Source organism: Haemaphysalis longicornis, unplaced genomic scaffold, assembly GCF_048455015.1.
Source record: "Haemaphysalis longicornis isolate Haplotype H1 unplaced genomic scaffold, Haemaphysalis longicornis Haplotype H1 scaffold_1, whole genome shotgun sequence".
Classification (NCBI taxonomy): domain Eukaryota; kingdom Metazoa; phylum Arthropoda; class Arachnida; order Ixodida; family Ixodidae; genus Haemaphysalis; species Haemaphysalis longicornis.
The window spans coordinates 411,588,184-411,606,770 of record NW_027526203.1 but is presented as its reverse complement, the minus strand read 5'-3'; the positions used below and the strand labels follow the sequence as shown (position 1 = coordinate 411,606,770).

At 46.5% G+C, this 18,587-nt stretch overlaps 1 protein-coding gene across 1 annotated transcript in view; it reads right to left on the bottom strand.

Annotated features, from left to right (window-relative positions):
• LOC144155504 (hemocyte protein-glutamine gamma-glutamyltransferase-like) overlaps positions 1–18,415 on the bottom strand; it is a 44,521-nt gene extending 26,106 nt beyond the window's left edge. Inside the window, exon 1 of the mRNA XM_077686996.1 lies at positions 18,260–18,415. The gene's annotated coding sequence lies outside the window, so the exon portion shown is untranslated. The remainder of the gene's footprint in view (positions 1–18,259) is intronic.
• Positions 18,416–18,587: the final 172 nt, after the last annotated feature.

Below are 18,587 nucleotides of genomic sequence, written 5' to 3'. Positions count from 1 at the left end.
AACCCACGTACACTTCCTTTTCAAGAGGTAGTTCTCTTATACGAGATGCTCGTTCCCTATCCCTAAGCGTTACTTCCTATCATTCTTCTTTCCAATCCTCTTTGGCCTGACGTAAAAAGCTGAGTAAGACAACACATTTCTAACCAGTTGGTTGCATAACTTTCTTTTCACGGGCAGTGGTAGCGTTCGGTTCATTATTCGACTGTGCTTGCGGAATGCACCCCCGCGTATGCACATTCGACGCCGGATTTCTTTTCTCCTGGTTGGAATGAGCACTTACAACTTGTCGAACGTAGTTACAGTTACTCACCTCTTCAAGCATTTAATTATTTAAGCTAAAAGTAAAGCTTTTGAGTGTCTGTTTAAAATTACCTTCAATTCTTTTATTATCGTCTTTAGTCTATAGTACGGAGCGTTCTGAGTGCAGATTTTGCACCATTTTCTAGTAGTTTTGCCGGTTCGTTTAATAAGGCAACGCCGTCTACAAATCACAAGTGACTAGAGTATTACTCTCTTTTTATTCGTAATTCTGACTTGTTTCCAATCAATCTTCCTGCAATTTTAGAGGGAGTCTGCCTGCCTATCTCCCTCCATACCTAAAGTTTTTAATTTGATATTCCGAGAATATTCTAAAGAAAAGTACTGCATTCATCTTTGCAGCACTAATATTTGTTTCTATAGTTGCCAATAAATGCAAAGGTGATATTTACCGCCTTTTTTGCTATTTGGTGCTTAAAATGTAACATTGCTCGAGCCCCGTAAGTTGTTGCCATTGCCTAAACGACATAAAGTAGTCGTACGAGACAGCCTTATATCTATCATTTTGAGCGGCATCATTTTATTTGAATGTACAGAAAGTTGAGGTTCAGGTGAAATAAAATAGCCAAGAAAAGAAAAATAAGACGGGATGCGAGTGCATATCAATTTCAAAGCAAACGCTGAAGTGTGCAAAAAAAATTATATTGTTCAGTGAAGCTGGATCCCATCCATTTTTTTTCGCTTGGCTACGCATTGTTCTTTCTTCTTTTAATCCTCTTCTCTGCTTCAAACAGCCACTACTAAACCTGCGGCCCATCAAATTTGACTTAACACACACTACTAAAGATTGTAGACACACCGCGGGAAAAATTCCAATAGCCTGTTCGATGCACCGTGCGGTCTTTCAGTTAAAAATACAAACGAAAAAAAAAAAAGAGAGAGAAACGTGATGCCTCCAAACCGGCGGCCACTCAGCCAAGTATAACGGTGGCGATGTCGTCCCGGGTGTCATCGTCCGGGAATTTCTTCGACACGACATTTCACGCTTTACGCGGCATCGGGCCATTGCAATTACACGAGGCTCATAAATTATTTTGCTCGCCAAGCACGCAAGGACAACACGGGTCTCCTATCGCTACGCGAGCTGAATACCTACAGCCGGACTGCTTTAAGTGAGATCCCCTTGTTTTAAGCTTTTGCTCTTTTTCCCTTTGCAGTAAGAACCTCGGTTTCACAACGCATTTACGTTATTCCATTTGACCGCAGTTACGTGCCTTGTGGCAGAGCTCGGCGTTATTTTTGAATTACTATGATGTATTTTTTCTCCTCCCGACTCGTCCAAAATGAAACAGCAGGCCGCGGGGGGGTGTATTTTGGGAAGCCAGGGCAATCACGGCCTGCCTGGGGGCCAGGCCTGCTAGATAAACAGCGGCTTCGCTTATATGTTCAACACGTACAGAAAGCCTGAGCGCCGTGGCTGACCGGCGGGAACCTCTCGGTTTCGTAGGGGAGGCTTGAAATACCCGGGCATTGGGGCACCCGAACAAGCAGGCTCCGGCGTTTCGCTAAGCAAGTAAGAAAGCTTGAGCCTCGCCAGTAACTTTAGACTTAGCCCATATTCTCGCCGTGTTTCTTTTTCGGGTCCCAAAGATCGAAGGCAAGGCCTTGCGTAATCACTGTAAACCGGTTAAATAATCCTTTCCTTCTGAAAGCGAGTATTTCGGGCATAAATTCTATTCCAAGGCGGCAGTTTTCGCAGGCATCGAATTTCGTATTCGAAGGTAGGCCTCGTGTCTTAGTTTTCTAGAAACTTCGCACCAATTCGATACAGCTCTGGCCGATGCGGGAGCGCATTGATCTTGGATCACCTTATTTCCTTTACTTGACAGCCCGAGACACTGACAGCCCGAGCACCTAAGGGGCTTCGCCCCTAAAATGCTACAGCTCTACCTGCTAGTATTGTCGTCGCTGTTTCCTCTATATATCCCGTTTGCTGAGATGCTACCGTCACGGCTTAAGGTTTAGGGTTACTTCGGCTAGTACATCTGTCTCTAAGCATTAAAAGCTACCACGTGGGGGTCGAGCACCTGGGCACGCATCTGCGCACACGATTCAAACTTTTCAAAAATCCTCGTCGAGCGTAGAGTCCCCACGTATGCCATTGCTCGGCTCATGGTATAGTTAAATCATGTCCAGAGATACAAGTATATTTCGTCGAGAAAAAAAAAAGGAAGGTTCCGTGATTCACAGCCAGCGTCCGCGCTATCCCAGAATGAGCTTTGCTGCTGGCCTCCATAGTTAGCGACACTGTTAATACGCCTGTGATTTCAGCTCAAGCGGTACTAAGCATCTATAATTCTTGGTATAAGAGCGAATATACTATGCGTAACGGCACGGGCAAAGTACGCGCACCGCGAGCACAGAATTTGAGTTTGATCCCATCGATTCTGCTGACAAAGCCACGAAATTCTTTTGTAGCTACTAGTCAACGTGCAATGGCATCAGACCCTCTGGCTGCCGTTAATACGTTGTCGACGTCCACAAACGCTAAATTCGCGCCCTTTTTTGCCTTTTGCCTTTTATCGTGACTAACAGCGTTTTCTTTAACCTGCACGCCTTCTCTTTTTTATGTCATCTCCTCCCTTGAGTTGCGCCTTTTGGCTGCACTCATACTAAAAAGAAAAGTCACATGTGCCTACGCTGCGCACCAACTTTTGCTCAGCGTTTTTCTTTTTCTTCGTAGTTCTAGCAGCCGCCCCAAAGGCGCCGCGTGCATCCTACGACGCCTACCCAGACGAGATGTTATAAAGAGTATCCCTTTAGAAGTGGACTACTACTTAAGCCCATGGGCTTAATTTAGCTAACGAACGGCGCCAAATTAGAGTGATACACTTCAATAATTCCTTCCGGCCCATTCCGCAGCGAACAGCTATAATGACCCTACCCTGTAAATTAAGGCAAATTGATTAGTCAAGCAAGACGATGGTCCCAAGACACGCAGCTTGACCTCGATGAATCACACGAGCATAACCTCGCAACATAGTGTGGTTGTTACATCCGAGCTGGGCCAAGTGCCGGTTAGGCTCGCAACAGCTATAACCAGGTTTATAAAAAGGTCGTCCTATGTGGCTAGGCCACGCGCGCTAGCCCTGCTGCGGGAGCTGGAAGTTTATTTTGAGCCATGGTTCTCGAACACGCCCTCCATCATGCCTAGGCATGCCGGCGGCGCGAACCCGGCTGTAGCACGCGCAGCCCCATATAGCTTTAGCCTCTCTAATGATGCATATCAGTATGCTGCATCGTTACCGTACGACTCATTTAGCCTGTTTGTATATCTAGGTGATATACGCAGTAAAATCTCGTTAATTCGAACTCGGTTAATTCGAACTTCCGGTTAATTCGAACTTACGCCCTGGTCCCAGCACAGCCCTGTATATTTCAATGCGGAAAAACTCTCGAAAATTTGAACGCGTCGGTATTTTTAGTACGGTTAATTCGAACTATGATCCCCCGGTTTCCATCGCTCCTCGCAGAAGAAGTCGGCCGAGAGTGATTACAGTGTGTTGCAAATCCGAACCAAACCAACTTGACTAGAGATGCAAAACGACGAACCAGAAATACAACAGCGTGGAGCGCGTGGTACGCTCCTGCAACAGCTTATTTCGCATCTACAAAGGGCGCCACGCCACCGGCGCCAGAGCTCCGGCGCATGCCATTATTAATTACGAAATCACCTGCCACAAGCGTGTAGTAGCGCATAATTAGTAGCACCCTCCCGCTAATTCAAACTCCGCTTAATTTTATGGTTCCCTTCGAGTTCGAATTAACGAGCTTTTACTGTACATACATTATGATCAAAGTTAAGTCGACAGGTTTTTTTGTAAAATTAGGCGCCCAGATTTCCATGAAGGCCAGCTCTACAGTGAGGTTATGCGCCCAGGACACACAGAATGAAGTGGCAATTATTGATGTCGGTGGCTTAATTAACTAAAATTTAATAATTAACTTTATAGTGGCGGCAGTAAACAGGCATTTTTGTATTGCAAAGTTGAACGCAATCGTGTTCTCACGCAGTTCCATTTAGCAGAATCCTTCTGGCGCATCCGTACTCCGATATATCGAACTTTGAAGTTTAATTGCAGTCCGCATGATTACGCATGCAAGACACTGAAGACCGGCGCAACGTCAGGCAACTTCATTTTTTTCTGTTGTTCTTGTGTGTCTTTGCCTTTACTTACCTTATTTTCTCGTGCTTTTTGTATTTTTTTTGTTTCCAGACTATATATATATGTATATATATATACTGTAAACTAGGTTCGACACCTCCACGTATTTATTATTTGACACTTGCTAGAAAGTTTATTCCGGGCCTCTGAAATGAAGTAAGCTGTGCTCCGTGGAATTGGAATAACATTCGATGGTTTTCTAACGATACGAGAACCACAAACTGGAGCCCGCCAGAAGCCATTATGCCTAAATACGTGAAAATAAATCATACAAAGAGCAAGGAAATTGAGCGGAGCAACACGGAAAATTATATACTTCGTTTGTTCTTGTTGTTATTGTTGTTGTTGTATTCATGTACAAATCGCCTAGCTACACAGCTTCGTACGCAGATGTAGGCACAAATTTTACGACCAGCGTCCCGACCACCATTGTGAAGCTCAGCGCCAACCCTTCCGTTTTCCTGTAGACTCATCATTTTCAACGCAAATTTTCGTGTTTTGCAATTTAGCCCCACCTCCTCTCCTCACTTTTTAGGGATACATATTTTATACTAAAAAAGCAGTGAAAGTAGGTCTAGACTGCAAACACCCTCTCCAACTTCCTGGGGGAAAATAGAGGGGAAGGGGTATTGGCATACACACTAGTAACACGGTTCGTACACTCCAAACGCCATTAGGCCTACTTCATTACAACGGACTAAAGTGAGGAGCCGTTCCAATGAAAGCAGAAAAAAAAGGTCATTGATGTCCCACAGCGAAGATAAATTACTTTTTTTTATTCAAATTATATGCCGGCCCCGTTATACCTCAAGTTTGCTGCTTGGACGCAGCAATAGTTCAATCGGGTGCACTGCGGCGAAGCAGACCGCGTAATATATTTGGACCGTTCGAAAGATCTAAAGCACCTGAAATTGCTGCAAGGGCGCAAAAAAGCCACATCGTATTTATTAGTCTGCACGAAATAATTATAATGTTAACAAAACAGTCCTAATGCCATCTTAGGCAACGTTATAAGCAGAAGAACTGCCCCATACTGACCAACAATCCAGATTCCTTCGAACGTATATACCGCTGGCGTTCTATACCGCTTCACATGCATGAGCCCCACTGCCTCGCTCTGCCCATTGCCAGGTCTTTCCCGGATGAATGATAGTACTTCCGGAAAAGTGCGGAGGGTTTGCCATGTGGGGACAAATGTTTGCTGGCTACCGGCCCACGTAATACAGTCTGGACGGGTAGCAAAGCACGTGGCCGCCCCTTGCCTCGGGGTCACGGTCGGCTTGTGCATAAACAATCGCCTTGTTTTTAAACATGAACGTGGCGGAGACTCGAAGGGACAATTACGCCGTCTCGCATCAATTAGTCAGGCGCCATCTACCACTGGAACCAAACGCCAGGCTCGCTGCGGGCTATTTTTGCAAGCTGCGGCTACACAGACGCCGCGCTTCCGAGCGACCTGGAGAAGCCAACTATCATAACATCGCGAAGCTTGCTAGGCTCCCGCCAACACGCAAAGCGAATGGAGCATTGAGGCCCTGCCGAGACGGTAGAAGGGCCCTGATCGCAGCTGCCTTGCTAGGAAGAAGGATTAGTGGCGAAAAATAATAATTTTTAGGAATTAGATGACGCAGACCTCGGTTTAAGTTGTGTGCTTCCAAAAATATTAGGATCTTTTCCCAAAATGAAAATCGGTGACGTAGTAAGAAATACAGCTACATTCAAAACAGCACTATACATTAAAGCATCCTGACGGGCTAGTTGGTCTGACATAATGGAAATGAACTTCGCGCTACAAGTTGTTTTTAGTCTGCGCTGTGTGGTGTGTCCTCTTTTTTCGTCCCGTCCTTGTAGCGCGAAGTTTATTTCCATTAGCACTATACACTTAAGCCCCGTTAATTCAAAATGCTAGCTTATGAAACACTTGCTTCAATAAACCCGAGTTCGAACTAATGAGAGCCGGAGTTCGAACTAATGTAAGCAGCATAGTGCGCCATACCACGACCACTTAATTCCTCGCTAAAGTGCGACTTACTACGCGTTTGTTACTAGCTACGCCCCGCATCGCTTCCTGGGAAGACAGGCGGAACCCGGGTCGTGGCGTAGATGTGAAGTCGATGCAAGAACTTCTGGCGGCCCACTGCCTTCGGGTTAGGGAGGGAATGTGGAACGTCTGCAGACCGGCCGTCTCTTAATGAAGAGACTGCGGCACGATGGCACGGACTAGGGCTATATAGATAATACAGTTTTGTCTCTCTCTCTCTCTCTCTCTCTCTCTCTCTCTCTCTCTCTCTCTCTCTCTCTCTCTCTCTCTCTCTCTCTCTCTCTCTCTCTCTCTCTCTCTCTCTCTCTCTCTCTCTCTCTCTCTCTCTCTCTCTCTCTCTCTCTCTCTCTCTCTCTCTCTCTCTCTCTCTCTCTCTCTCTCTCTCTCTTCGCCTGTACAAAAAAAAACTACACATCAGATAAGTACCTTGTGGCCTAATGTTTGTCTCGAGGCAACAAACGGAAATTGTATACGCATACGAGGGAAGTTCGCTCCTTACATGCATGACGATAGAATTGGTCGGGCTTACATGTGGGTGAAGGATACAAGAGCGACGATTAACGCACATCAGCGCAATAACCCCTTTGGTGATACAAAAACAAAAATTGGGGCCAATCCACGGTGAAGGTTGCCGGACCCCGTTAGTGTTGTGCATATATGCAACTACTCTAAGCGCTATGACCGCAACATTACGTGAGTTTCGCGCACAAGACGGAAATTGCGGGGAACGCGTTGGCCAATACACCACGATGTGCTGCTCTGTGGGTGTGTAACACTTGGGGCTCCCATGAAACAAAAAAATATCCGGGTGTGAGCTGTATACCGTTCACGCGGTAAAATCTCTCCGTCCAATGACCTCTATAAACACTTATCAAGCTGGTATTCACGTACACGCCCTTTTACGTTTGGTTGAGCATTGAATGATCCAACCATACAGCGTGCGTCTGACTGGGGAAATTGCGGAGAAATTGGATCATTTCTATGCAGATCGTGCTACCAGACACCGTATGTAGAAATGCGAAGGAAGTTCGGGGCGTGGTAATCTGTTGCATTGCCACCGAATGTAAGAGTTGGGTTACGCCGCACGTAAGCTTCAAGCTAGGGAGGCTTACATCTCATTTAACGACTATGCTATACCAGCCCCGACTAAGGGGATCAATGGTAGTTAGGTTGACCTTGTTTGTAAGGAAACTTCAAATTTGCTTTCTGCCGGCCGTTGACTTTGCGAGTTCTTACTGCGTGTCACGAACGCTTGCAGGTCATACATGAGAACACTAATCCGGTGGGTCCTCTGCTGCCTGAAGCTGGCTGCAGTTCCATTTAGACATGCTATTTTCAATCATGTGCTAAACATAAAACTTATGTAATCATAATGTGACTTCTTACTTTCCTGCTTTTCACGCAAGTTCCAGAGTGCTGCCGCGATTTCCTTAGCAGCTTCTCAAGTGTTTCACGTATGTCCGGTGCTTTTCAATATCGCGTTGCTTGTGCGGTAGATACTTTGAAAAACCTTTAATGTTCGAATGTTCCATTTAATAACACAGCCTGTTGTCTCGAAGCCCCGTTCAATTTGCTTTTTTCTTCTTTCAAATACTTCCCTGTTCGCCAATTAAGGCCCCTATTTTCTAAGAAAAAGGCCGCCGTCCCGCACTGCGAAAGTGGATGTCCAGCGAAGCTTTTGTAAACCACTACACGTGCTGAAGTTGTTGTTGTTGTTGGTCCAAAAAAAATGGCTCGTACCCACTCAGGGTATTGGCCAGGAAATGGGCGCTAACTGAGAGAAGAGGAAAAACTAATTTGGATTAAAAGAAGAAAAGTGAATAAATACAGAAAAAAGGTGAGTATAAACGGGAGTAAAAAGATAATAAGTAAACTGCCAGAAAATAAGTGGGAGGGTATGAAATGTTCCTCGTCGTCTCGACGGGCCAGTCGCTAGCGCTCGGTTTCTCTGGCTGCAGAGTCTGGCGCATGCGCTCGCCCTCGAATGACGCCAACCCCTCTTTTGGCGAGCAGCTGCAAACCTAGTCTATAGCAGGAACACATAGGGGGGTCCCATTGTTCACAGTCGCCTTATAATCTATTGTGCTGTTTCGATGCTTGTTTTGTGGGTATTTTAACGAATACTGATCTCTATGCCACACGTATGATTGCAAAGAAAGATTGCGCTGGGCTTCTCTCGCGGCAAACGCTGGTCCTGCCTAGACTGACGCATGCGCTTGGCGTCTTGGACGAGAACTGCTGGATCCTGCCTGGATTTTTTGTTTACGACAAGAAATTTTCCGACCAGCGAGAGGCTAACAGCTTCATTGTAAAAGTTATGCGGCGTCTGTCTTTGCGCGCTGACCGACCGGAAGACGCGGCTGTTATACGGGGAGCCATCGGCCCAGCTTGGGTTACAGCGCGGCAGCGGCGTCCCACACCCCCCGTGGCATCGGCACTGGCCGCTTTCGGGCTCTGGGCCCTAGGTGTAGTTCAAACGAGCTTTCTGTCTTTTCCGCTGTTTACTTTACTGTATTTTGTCTGAACTACTTTCTTTACGTCAATAATTCTCCAAGCGCACGTTTTCGAGTACAAACCTTCTGTCTGTGTGTGATTGGTCATTTTCTCTTTCGCGGGAACATGGCTGATTGGTGTAAAGAAGTGTCTCCCCGTTTGGCTGCAGAAGGTGGGGCCACAATGCGCTTTTTTTTTCCCCACGGGTCCGCTTGAAGTGAATATAACGCCACTCCGCCGACTGCTAGGCGGGCGGCCTGCAAAACGCTTCCGCCCGTCGTAAGGCCCTTTCGCCGGGAGACCGCGAACCAGTTAGCCATGTCCCGTTAAGTACTCTTGCTCTATTGAGTGTTTTTCTCATTTGATGTAATAATAATAAGTGTATTCGTCAAAATTTGTATCTGTTAAAGATCAGCCATGTCCCGTTAAGTACTATTGCTCTATTGACTGCTTTTCTCATTTGATGTAATAAGTGTATTCGTCCAAATTTTTATGTGTTAAAGATCAGCCAATGTCATCAGTAAAGTAAACCAGTTAATCTTAACTTCACTGTCTCAACTCCTTCACCGCCGATCATCATGCGACGTAGCGGCAGTTATTGAACAAACTTCTTCGTTACACTGTTCTATATTGGTAGTCAGATTGTCGCCCGACTAGACAACTCGAGTGATTTCCGCGTATGTGACTCTGCGGGCGCATGTACTTTGTCGTGTTGTAGGCTGTATTGGAGTAAGCATAATAAGTTCGCTTTTCGTTTCCCCCTTAACAAGGGTGCACCTTCTCCTGAGAACCGCACTAGAATATTTACTCTTTATTCATGACTGAGAACATCCTGCGGATGTTACATTCAAGAAGGTGCACAACAACAGCGTCTTTTCAGTACGATGACAGACCTTAACGAGAATTATAGCCCTGTGGGACACAGTTGTTTATTTTTTCAAGTCCCCCGTGCAACGGGGCGGCTTGCGTGTTTCGTTCCTACATCTAGTTCCTGCGTGGGGGACCTGTATAAACATTGGTCGTGTTGCGCAGGGCGAGGTAGGTGCAGTGAATGCCGCCTAAGCGCCTAGGCTGCTTCGAGCAAGAGCGTGCACATCCGCTTTGCGCAAGGCTCTAGCAAAGGGCACAGTCTTCTTCGAGGCGTACTCTCGAACAACGGCTTAGGAAATACGACACGCGGTCGGCCAGAAAGTGCGATTTTGTCGCGCCCGTTCTTGAGCCGCAAATGGAAAAGCGCTGCCCTCTCCGCAGACGTCTTCGCGCGTTGCCCTGACTCATGGACGCCGGGTGCGCGTCGTGGCGAGACGCTCTGCCTGCTCGGTCAGCGGTGCGTTGGGAAAGGTGACGACGGAAGCACGGTGTTCGAGAAACGCTCTATGGATTCACGCAATTCCCGATTTGTTGAAATTCCCGCAGGTATTTGCATCGGAAGCAGACTAGCAAAAATAGCCTACCTATAGTGTTTGTTCCACTCTGTGTGTAGGCATGTATGTATGTATGTATGTATGTATGTATGTATGTATGTATGTATGTATGTATGTATGTATGTATGTATGTATGTATATATATATATATATATATATATATATATATATATATATATATATATATATATATATATATATATATATATATATATATATATATATATATATATATATATATATATATATATATATATATATATATATATTTGAGACATCTAAACCATGGGCAATCACGGGCCAGAAATGCCAAGTACGCGCACCTTTACAATTGTTTTATTGCAATTTTCTGGATGCAAGAGTACTTTTGTCCGTTAGTAATGTTTCCGTACACTCAAACAACCGTTTTACAGAGAAGAAATGGCATCCTTTGTATAGAATCACAAGAATTCCAGAGCCAAATTTTTGTTGTGTTGTGTAGTAAAAGTAGAAAAAGTAAGCCTGGATGTATTACACACTTGAGAACAAAATTACATCAAATTTACACAGGGTTACGGGAACATTTGTGTACTAAAAATAGTTTGTATACCGTCCATTCATGCACCTCCGGTGAAACTGTCAAGCTTCTCAAGTTTTTACATACTTACTCGCAGCAATTTTTGAAATGCAAGTGCTGAGGAAAGCAGCCGTCAACGCAGTTTACTTTGAACTACACGGCAAAACCAAGTATACAGCCTTGGTCGTTCGGTATACGGAAGCGGGCCGCATATTTAACGGGCGTGCCACACGACGCTATCAGCCCCTACAGGCGTCGGTGCGGGTGAGACAAAAGCTTGGTTCGAGCAAGGCGTGTAGGTAAATACTGATGTACTGTATTGACCATGTATACGTATTGACGGAGGATTACGAAACGCCCGGGAAAGATCCAGCAAAGTGACGGTGAATGCAGCCCTTCACGTTTTTGCAGCTTTAACAAGGCGTGCAGGCAAATACTGATGGTACCTTCCGTCGACATTGACAGCACATATATTGACGGAGGATTGGGAAACGTCAGGGAAGACCCACAAGGTGACCGTAAATGAAGGCCACCAAGTTATTGGGCAGCTGCAAAAGCATAAGGTACATGCTCTTACGTAGTTCGCGCACAGTATGCATAGTTCGCTTCCTCTTCGGTCTCATTAAAGAATCTTTTCTTTCTCTCTAGTTTCAGTGTCAGCGCTGACGCTATAGAGACAGAAAACTGGCGTGAACGGAATACTTTTGCAGTCGAACGCATTGCCGCATCTGCATTAAAGGGACCCCGCAGCGCTTTTTTCAACTTTTTTCAAAATCCTAAATGCTTGCAGAACGCGTAGTCACCCAACACACCCAGTACTTAGATTAGGGGGTCGCGCAAGGTACCTCAGCCAAAAGTTACTGCTCTATGCCCATCAGATAACTTGGAAACTCGCTCAAAAGATTTTTCTATCTTTCCCTGTCTTCACGTTCTTCGACGGCCCGAATTACGTCACTAAGGTCATGTAGCGGCTGTTGGCCGGTTTTCCTTCAGTTGCAGCAATGAACGCTTTTCGACAGCAACTTCAAAAATAAAGCCACAAAAACAAAGCATAAACGGAGGGCGCATCTCGTGCGACGAGGAAATCACGCAGTGCCGCTCCGTGCTGGCGATAACTGTAGCTTTCTCAGTGCTTCCAGACAGACAGAGAGACAAAGAACTTTATTCAGGTTCTGAGGAACTGCCTTGGACCGCGAAGGAAATAGTGAAAGCGTTTATCAAAATGGTTGCATGGTCCCTTTAAGCGCTGCAGCCAGTTAATATATACGCATGTAAAGAACGACAAGGGCAAGGGCGACGGCATTAGTTAGCCGAGAGCGGTGGTGCAAATATGCTTATATATGCCGGGGTAATATGACCCGATCACTCACTAAAAAATCAGTATCAGTGCAATATCAACGCTTTGGTTAAAAAATCCAAGATGTGCCAACGGCAATGCCAAATCAAATCCCCACGCATTATCAACGGGGGAGGAGGATGAGAGGAAAAGGAGGAGGAAGCGGACACTCTTTAATGAACCGCCGAGGAAAATAAAAATGAAAATCCGCTTACCGAAAATGAAAATCTGCTTACGCACTAACATAAATACAAAAGGAGAAACACCCGCGACACGTACACACACAATATGGCGAAACACTCAAGTCTGCAGTGTCGTGAAGAAATGAACGAATCATCAACGCTGCCAATTTCGCATCACGTCGTCGGGATAGTCCGCATTCTTTTTTTTTTTTTTTTTTCATCTGGTGCCTATCCCACATGCAGTCTTCGTTTCATCTACTCCTTGGGATACGTTCACCGCATTGCGCGTCAAGGCACGGATAAGGCTGCTTGGGATGTTTCGGTCACGCCTACACGCAACCCCGGCAACCAGCACAGCTGACGCTGTAATAACGTCCGCCCTTTTCCCATGTTGCTCTGCACAGCTCTGCGATGGGAGCCCTCGCTAGATTTCCTTGCTGCTGTCTACGTACTTCTGCGACTACGTCATACCAGTGGTGGCGGGCGGGAAGGGGGCAGATGGGGGCTAAATTTAAAAACGTGCATGGCTCCGTTCTTCTCCAGTCTTTTCATTTTATTTTTAATTATGAGGACTCAATTCCCTCCCGCTCTTTCTTCTACGAGTAAAAGTAAAACAAAAATTTAAGGGTCGTGCCCAAATTTACGTTTTAGGGGCGCCAGTGTATCTATATAGCCTGTGGTGGGTGCTTCTCCATAGTTGATGGAAGTTCAAATTGGTTTACCGCGGCTACACCTGGGCCTATGAGGCGCGCGGTAGTGAATGCCTGTGGATTAACTTATACCACGTGTGGTTCTTTAAATTCAGGATAAAAGCTTAAAGGCGGGGATTTTTTTTTTTACTTGTCTTCATAAACGATACCCCCTGCGCGGCCAGAGATCGAACGCACGCGGGCATAAAAGCAGAAGGCCTACGCTACCGCAGTGGGTGCTTCCTAATGACTTGGGATACCAATCTTGCCGCTCCGTTGTTTTTCTCCCTATATTTAAGATTGGAGATCGGAGAGCAGCTGAGCGCTCTTTCCGCATGCATGCGGGCGTTAATGCTCGCCTCGCGAGGAAAATGAGCGCGCCTCCGGTGTGAACGCGCCGCCGCCTTGGGCGACTTTCGCTGGCGCTGGTCACGCAAAATACGGCCGTGGGCCGACCAGGGGGGCGGCCCGTGGGCGACGCGACCGCCAACACCGGCTGCTTCGACGACCGGCCTGCCGAGGTCGGCCGCAAACGTGCAGAGAGGTGGCGATGAGGGGCTGCTACAGCCAGACCTCTCGGACAGCGCCAAGTCCCAGTCCTAAAGTTCTGTCGCCAATTGAGCAACGCTGTTTCTCTGCTCCATACGCAATCGCTCCGCCAACTGTACCCTCGACACTCACGAATTACACTGTCTGGCAAACAGACGAGACGCAGACAGCGAGCAATAAAAAGTAACTCTCTCGCGAAAGAGAAGAATAAGTAGAGAGAAGAGCGCTATCAGTCAAACCGCATCGTCGCCCGCTTCTCGACAGCTGTCGCCAATTGTTTCTTTTGCTTTTGCCGCCGCGCGGAGAAAAAAGCGCACCCTGCACGTGCGACCGGGCGTTTGGCTCACTTCTGCGCGATCCGTACGCTTCGAGGAAAATGAGCAGATTGGTCCCCGCGATTATTTCCACAACACGAGCGGACCCCGACGCCACGCGTGGCACCGTGCCACGGCATTCCACGGCTCCCCGTCGCCGTGCACTAGTCGGGGTCTGCTGCGTCGTGTTCGAGCGTCGGAAACATCGTGTAATAGGATAAGTGGTGCCAGCAGAGATTCCCTGAACCGTTTTACTTGCAACTACGTGCTCTCCTCCGCTGTGCGTATTTCTGTCCGGGGTAGCGAACGCTGGCTCGGCCCGGCGTTCGGGCACATGTGTGTTCCGTCCCGTGTAGATAATAATCAGAGACCAGCGGTGCGGCACAATGCAAACAGTTCGCATGATTGCCAACTGAATAGAAATTTGGTGTTGTACATGCCGAGCCAACATTTCGACCATGAGGCGTTTCATGAGGAAGGATTAATTTCTACCAGCTGTCTTTATTGCGCAAAAGACATCGTGTGCATGTGCTTTTTGCTCCTTACGTTCTTCCGAAAAACGGCGAATGCTGGACTGGCTTCGAACCAGCGGATTTGTGCGTAGCCATTGCCTCCGGTGTACAGAACCACCGATTTATACACACTCCCTCCTCCTCCCCCCCCCCCCCCCCCCCCCCCCCCCCCACGAGTTCTCCGGAACCACTGGTCCCGCATATGAGCCATAAGGTTTCCAAAAATTGTAGCGCTCCGATTTCTTATTGTTGCTTGTAGCGCCGGCTAAACATTTTTTACTCTGTTTGGACAACCGCATACTCAGGGAAAAATTACCACTCCCCATTACAAAATGCCTCGTATGTGTAATTTCATACGCTACGGCGGGTCTTGATTACGTCCTCTCATGCTTACACTAAGAAAATGGGAGTTGATTTTACTTTTGCTACGCGGAGTTCCTCCTGTGTAGGATATTTGAAATTTGGAACTCCAGTGAAGTAGTTCACGTCAGCGCCTTGTGGATACATATTTTTAAATTGGTCTCTCGGCTCTTCCGCCACAGTGTTCTTCATCTTTTTTTTTCACGCGGTGTTTCATTAATCCTGCGTTGATAGCTTTGGTAAGCTAACATGTCAATCCCCTATGCGTTCTGCATGTTGGTTTGTCTTCGTTTAGAGCCAATAGTAAAGAAATGTCTTCCAACGTGGATAACGTCACTGAGTGCTCTAACGGAATTAACGTTATGATGGCAGCAGTAATATTACTGCAGTGGGGGACCACTCCAGTACGATACTTAGATTCAGCTTCCCCGCAATGCACTCGAGTGAATAATCCATGCAGCCAGTAATGAAGTTTCGGCGAATTACTGTATTGAGCATGCTATTCGACTCAAAAGTTGCATCGAGCAATGCGAACATGAAGTTCTACACATTGCGCAGTGCCGCGACACAGATCACATTTTTGAGTCACGTTGCTCTCATTCCCCGAACACCCGTGCATTGTGATGAAGCTGAACCCCGGCATTGCCTTAGAGAAAAGCTTTGATCCGTTTCAATGGCTTTTCTCTGAAAGCAAAATTAAGGCTTGAATTGACAGTACCGAGTCTACAATTGCGACCCCAAAGGTTTCAAGCAAAAACAGTGACATGGCACTGACATCGTAGTTGGAACTGCCACCGGAGTTGATCGACGAGTGCAGCTCTTATCAACTTGTCATTGGAGAGGAGCCCATATCGGGATGTACTCTCAACCACAACCTCATATTTTATAGTAGAGGAGGCAAACAAGCAAGAACGTGTACGCAAAGGGTTAAATTAAAGTTTTACGTGCTTAAACTTTACGCGCCGTGGTGAAGGGCCATGGCTTAATTAGAGCAATTGGTAAAACGCGCAATACAAAGGGGGAGGGGGGGGGGGGGAGGGGGCATCACACGTTTTAAAGATGCAGATATTCATGCAAGGGTGAAAGCCTGGAGCGCTTACTCTCGGATTCAAGGCGATAAAGCAAGTGTTAAAGCAAGCAAGCCTTGAAAAGACAAACACACGCGCACACCCACGTAAACAACCACGCCATTAAGGGGCACCCGAACTGAGGGCGTTTAGAAACAATCGGCATCTCTACATGACAAATCTCTTTTAAGCTGTATATTTTTACAACATGCAAGCGGAAAAGTTTTCAAATTGATTCAGAGATTTGCACTTTGAATAGAAAGGTTGATTTGTTTCGTGCCGTTTTTTTATCTGACGGTAACCTGTGGTCTTGATTAAAATGAACCCCTTAAAATATGGCGGGTGCTTTAGATTTCCTGAAAGAAGTAACTATACATTTCGGCAAAGTATCATTCATGATACTACACCCCTGAAAATATCAAATATTCATACCAACTGCTAGAAAAATAATGCTGGACGGAATAATGATAAAACGTATCGTGTTCCGCTTGAAACGTAAGCCACAAGGAGTTTGCGAACATCTAAAACGTTTTGAGAAGGTGCACTTGGCCCGAAACTTAAATGGCCGTCTTCTAATGGGAAAAATGCGGTTAGGAAGAGGTGAAAATCTGCATGTTGTTGCCATCGGCCATTTGAAAGCACTAAACTAATGCTACAGGCGAGTTTCACGCGTGATGCATACGTGTAATTAACCATACGCGATCGACACACATCAAACTTGCTCACTGCGTTTTAAGGATACCATACAGAGAAATTCTGTTCGGGTTACATTTACGTTTTTGTCTAAAGGGGTCTGGATGACCATACTAGCCATTTTGTCAGAAAATATTTAGCAGGTATTGGCCGTGTTTATACCGTAGACATGTAAAATATTGCCGCAAACAGCTCTTGTTTATGTTGCGTTATCGCGTCTGGCCGCGCCCGGCTATCTTATCCTTTCTGAGATAAGCTACGTGATAATACGCAAAATACGCGTCCACAGTGTACTCGTGCAAATTGATGTAAGCGACTGAATGGTGTAAGCAAGACCTCGTATACAGCTATAAAACACACCGCATAACATCTGAGAGACAACGTAAAATACATATACAATACAAGCATGCACGACGTTTTTTTTTTTTTTAAATTCGAGAAAAAGAGCAACAACTAAAACTTGTGAATAGTGTGTTATACGTCATAAATAGCGTTCTGCGTACGCGATCGTGTACGCTCCGGCGATTACTTCGGTGGGTAGCAAACGGACGCTAGCCATCTGCAACAAATCGCGATAGTTGAATTTATGCATTATAAATTATCCGTGACAGTCCATAACCAGTAAATGAAACTGCAGCAGAATATTTTGACTGATGAAGTTGTTTAAAAAGCTCACGTTTCCTGCAGGAAAGATTGACTAAAAAATCGACGTATTTAGGTAAGCAAATGGTCGTTGAAATATTTTTGCCTTTTACAAATTTTAAATGTGTGTCTTCTTCGACACAGACGCATACAACGCGGCCATAGAGTGGGTTTGTTTTTCTTATACGGCAATTATCACAAATTTTATCGACTATGGGACCCCTCGTCTGTATGTACCTGCTTTTCTCACCTTCACCTTTTGTGTTCCAGGCTTTCAGTGCAACGCAACAGACGGACGCAGATAAAATGACGAGTTTTGCACTGAAGATCGAAAAACATCAGCAAAACGTTACTGCTTTCGCACGTTGTGAATAGCAGAAACAATCTATGGTCAAGATGTCAAGAGATCGACCTAAGCTCGACAACAAACTTAGTGCAAAGCACTGAATGGGATAATTCCCAAAATGTGAAACAGAAGGGCACCGACGTTAGCTAGAAAAATGTGGAAATCGCGGTTGTCATAGTCTAAACTCTGGCCTCTGAATCTCCTGGCGAAAACACAAGACAGTCGCCGTGATGATTTCGAAGCACGCATTGCGATAACTGAGCGGGTAACACAGTCTGCAGATACATAGACTGTAAACTTTTGGCTCCGAGCCCCCTGGCGAAGACAAAATGCAGTCGTCACACTTGCGAACCGTGCTACGGATCATTAGATCGCATTTAAGCCCGCATCACGAGAACATAATGGCTCGGAGGAGGTACAACTGAGATGCCAGCCAGCATTGTTGAACGCTACAAGGCCATTACGTGCTCGAGCAAACGGACGAGGGAGATTTTAGCCTTGGGATAACGGTATTTCTCGACGGTGCCAGCTCTTTGGTCCTAACTGCGGCGTTTTCATTGTCGGCACTTACCTCGAGCGTTCAAAATTGGCGCCGCGACGCTTGAGGGGACAGCGGACGAGCGCTCCGCAGTGGTGTGACTTCTGAATGAAGCTGCCGGCAAGCTGCCGTCGAGTGCGGAGCGTAAGCGCGCAGCGGTCTCTTTCAAGCGGGGGGCCCTCTCTTTCCCCTAGTCACGTGCGCGATGGATGGGTGGGGCGATGCGGCTCCTGGGATGAGCGACCCGGTATCGCGCTGAAGCTCGACGTCACACGTCGCGGAAGCGCACGCGTGTGCCGCCGTTCCCGTCATTCGGGCCAAGGTGCTATCGGTCCTGGGAACTCCGCGAAAAACGCGGACG